General features: G+C 48.2%; 1 protein-coding gene across 7 annotated transcripts in view; it reads left to right on the forward strand.

Annotated features, from left to right (window-relative positions):
• Window positions 1-6,063: 6,063 nt before the first annotated feature.
• The window catches only part of DGKG (diacylglycerol kinase gamma), a 211,295-nt gene continuing 203,453 nt past the window's right edge, over window positions 6,064-13,905 (forward strand). For all 7 annotated transcript variants that reach the window (XM_088025108.1, XM_088025111.1, XM_088025117.1 and 4 more), the window contains exon 1: window positions 6,064-6,349. The gene's annotated coding sequence lies outside the window, so the exon portion shown is untranslated. The remainder of the gene's footprint in view (window positions 6,350-13,905) is intronic.

Consider the following 13,905-nt stretch of genomic DNA (forward strand, 5'->3'; position numbering starts at 1 on the left):
TAATACCAGCTCCCCCACACCCCCACCCTTACTGGCTGGGAGATCTTGAGCAATCAACATCAGTGTAAAGCGAGGCTGTTGGTTCTCTCCTCACAAGGCTCTTGGGAGGGTTAAGAAGCCAGGCGCCTGGCACATGGGAGGTACTCAATGAATAAATAGCTCTATAGAAGATTTGGAAGTGGGAATAAACCTTCCCTCGATGGTAGAATCTCAGGGCCAACAGGGACATTTAATTGCCTTCTTTAAATTCAATCCAATATTATTGATCCCCTGTTATGTACAATACTCTGTGGGTGATAGGAAGATGATTAAGACATAGTCTAAGGAAGATCGATTGCAGTCACAGGAATAGGGCGGGGTAGCTGATTGTAAGTACCAGAACAAATTATAAACAAATTTCAATGGACAGGAGAGAGGATAATGAACTTATGTGGGGTATGTGTAAGAAGTGACACAACAGAAAGAGCCAGAGAGAAGAAAGGCAGTTCTCTTGGCCATAGGAGCAGCCTAAGTAGGATACAGAGAGGGATGAGTGCAAGGTAGGTTTGGATGATGAAGCTGGTGTACTGGATCCTTGAAGGGCTTAGCAGATGGATGAGTAAAATGACTAAACTGGGGCCACTTAATGGAGAGCCTCGAATACCATTTTAGGGAATATCCATTTTATTCTAAAGCAGTAATAACAATAATTGCATTTATCAGGAGCTTACTATGTGACTAACACTTTGCTAAACTTTTTATAACTATTTCTTCTAAACCCAGCAAAAGCATATGCATAAATATCACTAGTGCATTTTATGGATGAAGGAGCTGAAGGCTTGAAGGTTTTTAAGTGAAGGGAGGGCTCTGGGATTTATACTTTCAGAAAGTAATTCCGGCAGCAGCAAATGAGAAGGACGGATGAGGTAGGTGCCAGCACTTAGGGGCCTCCCTTCACTTCTAACATATTGTGATATATGGTCCCCCCAAACTGGTTAACAAGAGATAAAGAAGTGACTGATATTTCTAAAAATGGACTGATGCTTTCAAAAGTTTTGAGTTGGGCAGGCTTTGAAGCATATGGTCATTTATGGAATGAGAACCTTTTCCTCCCTGTGGTTTTTCCCAGGGGCCCCCATGAAAGCTTCCCCTCCAGGGAACACAGTGAAGAATTCTACAGCAGTGTCCCTGACCAGAGTAATGTGAGTGAACCAAAATTAGCCTCTTTACAAGCTCATTAAAGCATAAAGGTTAGCATCCATTGCCCAAAATATAACGGGAAGGCGAAAGGCTCTTTTCTTTCTTTTTCTCCCCGCTTACTCACACTTCCCTTCTTTCCACCATCTCTCTCCTGACAGGCAATAATCAAAGCAGGATTTCGGATGGGTCAGTATCTTTTTCACGGTCAAGTAAACTCAATCAAAGTTCCTGAGAAATCCACTGTGAGTAACTCAAGGGACAGTGCGGAATTCTTAGGTGGGGGGCAGACTCACTGTCTTGCTACTCAGTCCTAAAGTTTTCACGTTAAAATAATAGTTTCCTTAGGAGCCAACAATTTGCTGACCCGAATTGTTGCTTCCTAGGAAGCAGACAAGTGAGTAACTGATATAACTGGGTTTGTTTTGTTTCGTTTGTTTTTAAAACAGACTGTCTTATGGAAACGGACTATATTAACTATACATTTTCTGCATAGCACTTCTAAATATACAAAGTATTTTCATACTTGCTTCATCATTACCCCACCCAGTGATGCAGGTCTTTCTATCCCCACTTTACAGAAGAGGGAACTACAGCTTAGAGACACAGACGAGGGTCTCCCAGCTCTATCTAAGTGGTCTATTTATTACTCTTAACCAGATGGATTCTCTCCTGTGCTTTTCCCCAAGCTTATCAGTTGGTATTATGGGAATTTTCTTTGTCAGGGGTTTGTAAGGGGTTCCCACCCTGGTGATGGGGCAGGACTTAAAAGTTGTTCAGTTGATAGTACTCAGAGTATCAGAGCCAGAAGGGGTTGTAGAGACCATTTCCAAACTCCTCATCTTACCAGTAAGAAAACTGAGGCCCACAAAGGGAGCTGACCTGCTGACATTCCCAGGGCTGGATCCACAAATCCCATTCATGATAAACTGTGACCAGGAGCGAGCCTCCCGGCCCTTCCATCCCCATCCCACCATCTCACAACCTCTCTTGAGCACAGCCTTCACAATCAAAGCAAAGAGGAAAATGAAGTTCAGGACTTGGCTGAGATCAGTCCCCAACCTGTACTTGTTTGATAAAATGGAAAGATCCCATCAATTATGGCATCATGAACTATCAGGAGGAAGGCAGCTTGGAAATCATCTGGTAGAATCCTCTGGTTTTGTAGGTGAGAAAAGTGAGGCACAGAAAAGCAAACGAAGCCCCTGGAGCAGAGACTTGAACCCATGTCTCCACGTCCTCAGTCACTGACCCCACCTCTGTAACCTCAGCTGTCTGCAGTGTCATGTGCTGTTCACCCAGTTTGTCAGACTGTCCAGCTTAAAAATTTCCAGACACAGGTACCTGACTCAGCCCTGGTTTTGCCTTGGCAGTGGAGATCAGGCATCAGCTGCCGGCTTGAATGATGTGTTCCCCCAGCAACATGGCGAGTGTGAGCTGCCAACATTGAAGTCTCAGGGAACGTTAAGTGTTGAGCCAGTTAAACATCCAAAAATGCCCTGTCTCTCAGAAACAAGGGTGACTCATCGGAGTGCTTGGGCTATGACTGGGAATGGCATTACAGTGGCCAGAGGAGCTAAAAAACTCACGCTCACAAGCCTCCAGCTTCTTTGCCCCTGGCTCCTTGCTCACAGCTCTCTTCTCCAACTTAGAGCCCAAACACCACCCCCAGGAAGCCCAGACCTCCTCCTTGCTGAAGACTTGACTATTCAAGCCTGGAGAAGGTCTCCCTCCCTACTCAAGCCCTGAGAATCTGTTCTATATAATTGAGCACTTGATATTAGACTGTCTTTTATTCCTTCTTAATCATTTTGAGTGTTTGTTTCATAGCTGCATGGATTGCAAATGCTCCCAGGGGAAGAAGTAAGCTTCCTCACTTCTGTCACTGCAGAGCAGAGACATGCTCAGGCTCACAGCTACTCCTGGCTTCAAGACCCTTTCCACTTTACCTTGCCTTCACACACACAGCAAATGCGCAATAAATCCTCACTTGTTTCCCTGTGGCTTCAGCATTTTCAAAGATAGTTCGGCAGCCAGAGCCTCTGTCAGCCCACACCAAGCCTCTGTGCAAATCAGGGAAAATTCCTTCCTCTAAGCAGACACAGCCCTGCCAAGCTGCATGGCTCTCAGGCTCTCAGGACCTCAGCCCTTCAGCTGGGCGTCCCATGCAGTGAGGCCCCTGCACCACCCGGGCTCTGGTCCCTCACGAGGGCAGCAACCAGATCTCACTGGCTTAGGCCCTCCTTGGCTCTCCATTCTGACAGGGGCACAGGGGCGGACTTTCCTGGGAAAACTGGCATCAGAGGCTTCCCCAGCTTACTTCCCAGACCCCTCTCTGCCAAAACCAAGCAAGAACAACAGAAAAGGTCCCCCTTTGAGAGCTCCTCAGTACTCAATGCACTGAAGTCTACACTATAGGCAGGGTACTTGGGGGCCTTCTCCAATAGAGTCCCAACCTTCCTTCCCTGTGCTGAAGACCCAGAACTTACCATGGATTGTCCTCTTACTATGCCCTCAGCCTAGAGTGCCCTTGTCCTGCAGAGCTTTGTGTCAGATCCCCACTCCCCTTTCAAACACAAGCCTTAACTCCTCCCTGATGTCACAATCCAAATAACCATTCTCCTTGGTGCTTCTCCCTAACCCCCAGCCCTCCCTGCCTTCCCCATTGCTTTGACCTCTGTTACAACCCTTCCCCCAAATTTTATTAGTGTGCAACCCAGTGGTCAGCTGTCTTCAAGCCCTCTGTCCACACAGGCTTCTCTGTGCTCACCCTGCATCAGCCCAGATGCTAAACGTAGCCCCACCCTGAGTTCCCCAAAGGTGTCCCCTCACAAACAAATTGAGGAACAATATTGCCTTTACAAATGATTGTGTTACAGGAAGGGTGGAGAGCAGAGACTTCATAGTCATACACACCCCCACCCCCCTTCCCAGCAAACTCTTTACAATTCTCAGTAAGCCCTCCTGTTCTCCAAATCTTTGCTCAGGGAGTTTCTCTCCTCAGTCTTCCTCAGCGAGCTGCAGATCAAGTCAGGCCTCCATACTCTCTCTCTGCATGGTTTCCACATTCCTTGCATCCAATGTATTCCCTTCCTATTCTAAGAGGCAGGACCCCATACCTGCAAGCATGCAGCCCCAAATCCATCCTGATGGCTCCATCCAGCCAAATGGAGGCTCTCCATCAGTTCTGCCTTCTTTAGAAAGAGTCAGGAATTGAGCAAAGAATGTTTTTCTTATGATGCATATGAGTGTGTTTTCCTCCACAGATAATGCAGTTCAGAAGGCAAGGAGCGTGTCTTTCACATCCACCCAACCTAGCACTGTGAGAATATACACAGTAAGCCTGTGAGCAGCCTTCTCCTCTAGCGGGGACAGGGACGGTTCTAAGCCCTTTCTGTCTTTTGGTTCTTCTTTCTTCCCAAGGAAAGCCCAGGACTAGAGTCAAAGGAAAGTGCCTGAAGACACAGTAGGAGCTTAACAGATAGTTGTGAAATGAATGAGTCAGTGAGTGAAAGGGAAACCGGATAAAAGAAAAACGTCAAGAGCACCCTCACTAGGGTTGTAACAGTCTAGCTAAAGGGAGCATTGAGAACCAACCAGGGATGGTAGAATGAAATGAGAATAGTGAGTGATAGGGTGAAGTGTGAACACGGGGCTGCGGTGTTGGCTCTGCCTTCACTGCCACGTGGAACCTTGGGGAAATCTCTGAAGCTCAGTTCATCTGTCCCATCAGCCTGCCTGCACATGGTCTAATACGGACACTGATCATCAGGGTGCTCAGAGCTGTCTGACATTCATGTTTGAGTCGTGTACCCCAAACGCCCAGACACCCAAGGCCCCTTGGCGCCTCTGCATCCGCAGAAAGCTTTTCTTGGCTGCAGTCCTGACCCGGGGACCTTCACTGCCTGCTGGCGGGAAAGAATTCTCAGTTGCAGAAAATGGTAAACTCTACATATTTTACAAATGAGAGTCCAAACTCCCGATGACTCTAAATGTGGTGTGAAATGAATAGAAGTCATGCTGCTGGTGTGCCATGCCTGAGATAGTGTCACTACCACCACCACCAACCCATGCGGACAGGCACGTCCGGGAAAAAGAAGCAACAAGTCAGGGTGCCTTGGCCAGTGTTGGCCTTCATCCCTAACCCCTGACCCGCAGCCCCTTTTCTGTGCTTTTCCACATTTTTAAAGAACAGACTGCTGCGCGGGAAAACTGTCCAGAGTCGCCTAAAAACAAAGGAGAAAGGGAATTAACAGCTCTCAGTCCTGAGGTGTGATCCGGCCAGCGCCGGCGGGATGCGGTGGTCCCCACCAAACCTGCGGAGGGAGAAATCTTTTCAGATTGAACAGTCACCAGTCTCCTGCCACCAGGGCCAGAGATGTCAGATAATGTGCCCTGGGCGGGGAAGCGATTTGGAGGTTAGAGACATTGAGTCCCCGGGAAACGGAGAGAACTTGTTGATTTTTAATTTGCATTTTTTCCCCTCTGATTTGGTCGGGCTATTAAGGCAGATGTGGAAATGCCCAGTACGTATTCGGTTGGTCAAGCAGTTGTCCTCCGTTCCCGGAGTCAGCTGGCCTCTGACGCTCTGAGGAGCCCACCACTGCTGCGTCCTCCCCGAATCCCTAAGCCTCTGACTCCTCCTCCCGGAGCGAAGCTCCATCAGGGAGAAATGCCCGAACCGCGCGGCGCCCGCGCCCAAGTTGCGCCAAAGGTCGCAGCGAGCGGATCCGCATTCACGCGTGTGCGGAACGCGCGCGCGCGTGTCTGTGTGTGGCGCGTGTGTGTGTGCGCGCGCGCGGGGGTGCGGGGCGGGCTCTGCGCCCGGGGGCAGGGCTCCGCGGGAGAGTGGCAGGCGGACTCGCCGGGCGGCTAGGGGCGGGGCGCCGCAGTGCCGTAGTAGCGGGCAGCCGGGACGCACTGCTTTGGAGCCGCGGATACGCGGGCAGGCGCAGGACCCCGGCTCTGCCTTTCCCCAGCACCGCCGCCCTAGCTCCGCGGCGCCCTCTCGGGCTGCCCCCCTCCTTGAGAGGGCTGCGCTGGCGGGAAGGCGCACAGACCACAGCCTTGGTCCCCCTTCGGTCTCTCGGTTCCTCTTTCCTCCTAAGTAAGGGAATAAGCCCCGAGGAAGGAGAGCCCCGGAGAACCGCGCAACCAAGTGTTGCATGGTGAGGTAAGACGGCCGCCGGCGCAGCGGAGGGGGCTCGGGCTCGCGGGCGGCCGCAACTTGGGAAAGGAGGGCAGAGCGGGAGCCACTCGCGGCCAAGGAAGGGAGCCGCGGGCGAGGCCACTGTGCCCACCGTGGCGATGCCACCTGCCGCAAAGCCCCTGCGGGAGGAGATGCTCAGCTGGAAGGCTGAGGACGCGGGAGCGGCACGGGTGGGGCAGCGGCTCCCTCTCCGACTGGGAAGATCTTCCACACCCCAAAGGTGTGCGGGCGGGAGGCAGCTTTGCTCCAGGCACTTGGCTCCAGCCACTGACCAGATTTTCGCCTTCTAGACGTACCTTGCTTCCTTGGTAGCCAGTTCGCGCGCCAGGGTGCTCAAGGGCGGCGAGGAGCGGGGACACTTTTCCTAACGTCTGGCCGCCAAAGCCTCTGACCGTCCCGCGGGGTTCCAGGACTTTGGGACAGTCCGCAAAGCCGCTGGCCTAGGGCAGCTTGAAGGGAGGCTGGAGAGAACACTGACACCTTGACAAATACAAGCTAGGGAGGGAGAGAAAGGTCGGGAGAGAACATAAAGCTGACCTGTTTAGTGACCGAGTCACGACATGCGTGTCCGTGTGTGTGTGTCTTGAAGGGCGAGCATCTAGTATCACCTGTGGGGCTTTCCAAAACTCCGCTAGGCCACCTCACCCTGCATATTCTGACATTTTCTTCCTCTGGATGGGTGGACTAGAATTTGCGGAGGGGGCCGCGGAGTTCCGGAAAGCCCTACAGGTGACTCTGCTGCGCCGCCCCCACCCCCGCCATCACTGCAGTGGGAAGCCTGGGACAGGAGCGAGGAGGCGTCTCCAGATGTGAGCGATGCAGCGGCGGAACTCAGAGTGGCGGGCACGACTCCTCCTCCCCGCCGCCGAGGGTCTGCGGCAGCGCCCGGTGATGTGTGGCTGCACCGCAGTGGCGCGCGGGTGAGCTGAGAACCCGCCGACGCGCTCGCGGCCAGGCCCGCTCCTCCCGCTGCATGACCTCGCCGTCCCGGGAGGGCCCGGCAGCGCTGTTTGTCGTTCTTTCATTTCGGGGTCTGGGGGGCATGCGCCTTGGGTTTGGAGGTGTGGACCGGGGGTAGTCACTGATGAGGGGCATCGGTCAGGACACAGGGCTGGAAACAGGCCCTCAGGTTCGAGTGGGGGGAATGAATCCGGGATTTCGGTGCCTGGGATGCTTTGTGTAAAATACAGCCCCCAGAGCCACTTGCTGGAGCACAAGGCACCCTCAGTTGTCAGTGGAGGACATTAGATCGTAAGGGCAGTTGTCATCACGGTTTGGTCACGTACTTACACGCACACACCGCTACCTTTGTGCTTTATGATCTTCTCATTCCAGGGATATGTCCTAATTAACGTGGGAAGGGACTTCGCCGCTTGACGTGTTACAAAGGGCTGTATTTGCCAGAGAGTCCGTTCTGAATATAAATTATACGCATTAAATAAAGCAGGTGCAACTAAGCTAACTTCCCTGTTGTACCCCTGGTCTTTTAAGTCTTCTCTTTGCCAGTCACCCTTAACGTTTATGTGTCTGTGTAGCATTTATGAGTAGCACTGTAGGCATTATCTCAGGTATTTTTCTGGGAGGGGTGCAAGTAGATGAATCTTTCCCACCTTACACTTTTTTTTAATTTTATTTTATTATGTTAGTCACCATACAATATTGTATGGTCACCTTATACTTTTAGTTCAGATCAATCAAGACCTGGGAAGAAAAGGATAAATATCAGAGCATCTTGGAATCTAGACTCTCAGAGATGGGAGAAACCACTAAGGACACCAGTTCCGACTCCCCCACCAGCTCTCCACAGAGCACTTTCAACAGGTGGCACCCAGAGGTCCCAGCTGTGCACTCTGAGGCTCTACCAGGGGAACAACCCTCTCCTGCTGATCCCTGGGGGAGGAGGCTGCCCCCAGCTCCTGCTTTGGAAGAAGGGAGAGTTGTGGTAAAATTCTTTAAAAACATCTTACTGTCTTCCATCATTACATATATCTTTTTAGTGTAAAAGTAATTCGAGTGGAAGGAAAAAATTAGGGAAGTTGGAAAGTGTGCGAAGAATCAAACCAACCACCCACAGTTCCACCACCCAATTTTCTCACTGTTACTATGTTGGCATATTTCTTTTCTATCCGTTTTTTGCCTTGAAATCATATAAACTATAGTGAGCCTACATTTATTGAGTATCTACTAAATGTACATTTTAAGTGCTAAGTATTTTATATTCATTGTGTCATTTAATCCTCAGAAGACTCTCTGAGGCAAGCATCATAACCAAAGCCACAGAGTTCAGGGGACTTGCCCTAGCCACACAGCTAGTAAGTGGCACACCCAGGATTTAAACCCAGGCTGAGTCCTGAGTGGTTGCCTAGCCTCTGTAACTATTGCTTCTCTGCTCTCCCTGTCCCCTCAGTGAGTGTTGTAGCAAAAGTCCTTCGCGAACATCATTTTCATGGCTGTATATTATTACACTATTAGTCATTTAGCAACTACAAATAACGCTGCACAACACCCCTGATGCATACATTTCCCAAATACTTTCTTTGGCTAGATTCCCAGAAGCAGAATCACTGGGCTAAAGGGCATGAATGTTTCAAGGCTCCTGATATATAGGACAAGCTGCTTTTTGAAAAGATTCCACCAATTTACACTTCCATTACACTGCTCTGCCACAGTCAAAGCAGATGACCTCTAAAGACTCAAATAGACCAGGGCCTCATGTGACCAAACCACACCACCCAAGCATCCCCCTGGCCTTCTGGGAGAAGGAATCACTCACATCATCCAGCTGTATACACACACACCTGTGATTATGGAAACTATACAGTATAGAGCTGTACCTGCTTTTATGTGAGCCAATGTCAGTTGCAGAATTTTCTGGCTAGATGTCACATATCAGCTTTGGGCAAATCAAACATTGTGTAAAATATACAAATGTTCATAAGATCCCACTTCTCCATGTAAGTAATTAGAATAATCCTTACTCCTATTAAAGTGCATCACTGTCACAGCCAGATTCCACCAGTCCAGCCAATCCATAACAGCTTCTTCATGTACTGGCCATATTCACAGAGCCGTTTGTTTATACCGAGGAAAAGAACTCCGCATCAAAACCACAGTGGGAGTTGATGTTACCTTATATGTAACAGAGTTCATCTGCCTCCCTACCCCCCACCAAATCAGTTAAGGTTAGTGACTACTAATAAAGCAATAAAAAATAAGATTATATACGACATCCAAAAAAACGCCCCCAGGTGAAGAAGATACAGCTGCAGAAGAGAAATGAAATTAAACAATACAAAAAGACACAAAGGGGAACTGTTTGAAGACAACAGATTGGCCCTAGGCTATGAGTTTTCCCTAAGACAGTGTTTGCCACATGGCCACCTCTGCCACCAGCACTGGGTCTCATAGCCCTGGAATATAACCTGTTGTTGTAAATTGAATAAATATTCATTGAGTCCCCTCTCTGAAATCTATTCAAGACTCTGCTCAGATCTTAAACCATCCTTCTGGGAAGCCCTCCCTGACTGTTCATCTGGGTTAGACCTCTCTCTGCCTCACCCATAGCACCTGTGCATACACTTCCCTCACTACGGTGAAATCACTTCTCTGCATAGCCCCACTAAACTGTGAGCTCATTAAAGGTACAGCCCTCCTCATAGCCGCAGCACCTGAGATAGAACTTTTGCACCACAGACCATTAAATGTGGTGAACGAACAAATAAGAGAATTTTCCAGGTACTGTACTGGTGTGCTTTTTGTGCGTTTCTCTTTCCATGCATCTTTTTTTTTTATCATGTTATGTTAATCACCACACAGTACATCATTAGTTTTTGATGTAGTGTTCCATGATTCACTGTTTGCGTATAACACCCGGTGCTCCATGCAGAACGTGCCCTCTCTAATACCCATCACCAGACTCACCCATCCTCCCACCCCCCTCCCCTCTAGAACCCTCAGTTTGTTTTTCAGAGTCCATCGTCTCTCATGGTTTGTCTCTCATGGTTTGTCTCCCGCTCCGATTTACCCCCCTTCATTCTTCCCCTCCTGCTATCTTCTTCTTCTTCTTTTCTTTTTAACATATAATGTATCTTTATTTGCTCAGACTAGGCAGCCTCAGAAATGTACCAGGAAAGTATCTAGAGCTGTGCTGTCTATGTCCACATGGGACTATTTCCATTTTCATTTAATTCATTAAAATTAAATAAAACTTAAAGTTCCATTCTTCAGTCACGTCAATCACATTTGTAGTATGTAAATGCCACATATAGCTTCTGGCTACCACATTAGGAAATGCATGTGTAGAACATTTCCATTGTGGCAGAAAGTTGATCTGGACGGTGCTGGTTGGATTGTGAGCTTGGCGGGGCAGGGGATGTGAATCCACCATATTCCCTGCAACCAGCACAGTACCTGGCCCCGGAGGAGGAGGGAAGCGGGGAGAAAGAAAGGGGAGGGATGGTAGTAGTAAATGGAGTAGTAATATTAGGCATACTATTTATTGGGCGCCTACTTTGTGCTCCACATGGTGCTGTATTTTGTATATGCATTGTCTCACTTAATCTTCACATCTCTCTGAGCCTGGTATTAACCCTGTTGTACAGACAGGAAAACTGAGTCTCAGGAAGTCTAAGTGCTCATGAAGCTAGTAGGAGAGGCTGCGTTTTAACTCAGAGTCCGGTGATTTCAGAGCCTGCTCTCTTAGGCCTTTTTCTTTCCTGCCTCAGTAAATGTCGTGTGTGGTATTGTGGATGTGAACTGCCATCAGCTTGACTTCCCATGGAGCCAAAGAAAGGGTATTTTTGAAGGCTTCCCAAGGGAAATAATTAGTATAATTTGCGCGTGTTAATGGCATTTCAAGAGTGCAAAATTTTGCTGGGCGCTCCAGAGGCCTTGTCCCTGGATGAGTGACAAGGGAGAAAGGAACTCACCCACAGCATGGTCTGACCAGAGGGCCAAAGCTGAGGAGAGCAGACCGGCCAACCACTACCACTCACAGAGGCCTGTCACCACCTCTGAGGGAAATACTGACTTGGCTAGGATCTCACAGCCAGTTCATGGCACAGCCTGGCTCCGGCCTCCCTAACCAGTGCCCTTTGCACTGCTCCACGCTGCCTCCTACGTCATTGGCTTCAGTGTCTTCACTGTCATTGTCAGTCTTGCTTCAGTTTTCCCTGTCTTTGTTCTTAAAGAATAAAATGCAAAATTTCAAGGGAGGCTGAATTAGTCTTAAATAGAGAGAGATTATTACCTGCTTCATCTTCCATTTCATATTTCTGTTAAAACTCTGTAAGGTTGAATTGGGAATCTATAACAGTAATACCTGTTGAGCTTAGTGCCAACTAAAAAAAAAAAACCAACTCTCTTTTAAATTGCCTCTTGAACTGTATCACCTGCAGCACACCCCCATGCTCGTACAGATGCTACGTGGGACCTGAATATAGAGCCCTTGCATTTATTACTCCCTTCATCTTGTTCAATTTAGTCTCTGTTGCCAAATTGCCCAAATATTTCTAGCTTTGATTCTGTTATCCAGTATATTTACTGTCCCTTCTAGCTGGCTTCCTGTCATCCCCAAATCTGATGAGCGTGACCTCTTCAACTAAGTCATCGATAAAAATGACGAACATTTCGGAATTCTGACGCATGTCATTATTTGCTCCCTCAAGATGGATGTTAATTCATTAAGTAAACAACACTCTTTCAGAAAATTTATTCAACTTTTTATACTATTACCCAGCCCATATTTGTTCGTCTTTTTCAAAAAATTTTCAAAGGAATCTTATCTAAGGTTTTGATAAAGTCCAGATACCCTTTATCACTGGTATTTCCCTGATCTGCGTGCCAATTACATTGTCAAAGAAGTTATTTTGCTAGTTTGACATAAGCTGCTTTCAGTTAACTCTTGTTCATTCTTAGAGATCACAACTTAAGTCTTAAAAATCTCATTCCACATCCTATTCCAGAATGTTCTCTGGGATTAACATCAGCCCCTCAAGTTAAGAATTCTCATATATTATTTTTCCCATTACAAAATTAGAACCGTTTTTGCCCTGGAGGTGATGGTGTCGGTAGCAGTGATGGTGGTGGGGATGATGGCGGTTGGCAGTGAGGAGGGTGGTGGTGGCTCACTTACTCTATGATTCTGAACAGATTAAGGAGAGTGGTCCAGGGATATCAGTTACATGTTGTCTTAGCTCCCTGGGATATTATTCAGTTAGGCCAAAAGACTTGGATTAGTTTGAGGCAGATCTAAGAGTCTCTAGCATCATAGAAAATGATATCAGGGAAGGAGTACCCTTCCCTGATAGGGAGTACCCAATCCCAGGCCTTCATTTTAAAGTGAGGAATCTTTCTCTACCTAAAGATGTAGTGTCCTGCATGGGGTCCCACATCCCCGAAAAGAACTGGGGTCTCCCACTCTTCCCCAGGGCATAACTCCATGTCTTCGTCTTCATTTCTGAAGAAGCACAGCCTTCGTTTTTTGTTTTTTTGGGCTTTTTTTTAGAAATGTCCACTTTCCTCTTGGAATTAACCTCTGAAGTCATTGATGCCTCAGTGAAAATACAAGATTCTTTCCTGGCATTGTGATTTAAAAGGAGAAAGTAAGAGAGCTTGAGGACTCTCGTTTTCCAAGTGGGAAATGGGGCCAAAAGTTCTTCAAGTGAGGACAGGGGCACAGATAGAAAACGTTCAAGTAAGAAGATTTTTTTTAATTAATAAAAATCGCGAGAATAGTAACCATCCTTTGCATGTAACCACACTTAGAAGATAACAGCGTGCTCATATTCATGAGCTCTCCTGATTCCAGTCATGCTTGTGAGACAGCACAGGTACCTCCAGCCTTCTTTTAGTAGTGTGATTTCATTAAAGCAGAGGCCGTGGGGTCTAGAAGAGTCTGTTATGGCAAGACGGGATGACAGGTAAAACTCAGTGGCAACGTAGCTGCTGACAGATCCCAGACCCACCTGCTCAGCTGGCCATTTGGGCCCACCACGCTCTTCTGGGTGGTATGCATGGGGAGTTCTCTCCTCACTTAAGGCACAAACAGTGTTTCATCTATACAGAAACCAGCTTCCCTGGTGGCTGATCTGATGTGAAAGTTCCAAGTAGCCAGAGGTCAGCAAGGCCACTTACTTTGACCCTTAGATGCTGAAATGCTCGAAATGTTTGGCCTAAATGTTTTCATTCCTTGCTATATTTCTCCACTTCTCTGCTCTGGGACAGTGGCCCACAGCCCTTTACCAGCTGCCTCACTGTCCCTGCCTTTCAGTTCAAGTGGAGCTGGAGAAAGCTGTTTCCATCTCTGAGAGGGCCAGAGGATTCCTTCCAGAATTCTTGAGGTTCATGCAAAGGGGGGTGGGTGTTCTCATCCAGTTTCCCACTCTCCTCAACCCAGAGTCTCATCAACAAGTATGTCCATGATCCCCAGAATCCGACCCCAGGACACCCACTGGTGGAAGTTTGTACCCTCTGTTTTCCCATGCATGGATGTCCAGCAGCCTTTGGCTGATCACAAAGTG

This window comes from Eumetopias jubatus, unplaced genomic scaffold, assembly GCF_037043125.1.
Source record: "Eumetopias jubatus isolate StellerSeaLion01/CBP00866 unplaced genomic scaffold, mEumJub1_p1.0 scaffold_1, whole genome shotgun sequence".
NCBI classification, from domain to species: Eukaryota; Metazoa; Chordata; class Mammalia; order Carnivora; family Otariidae; genus Eumetopias; species Eumetopias jubatus.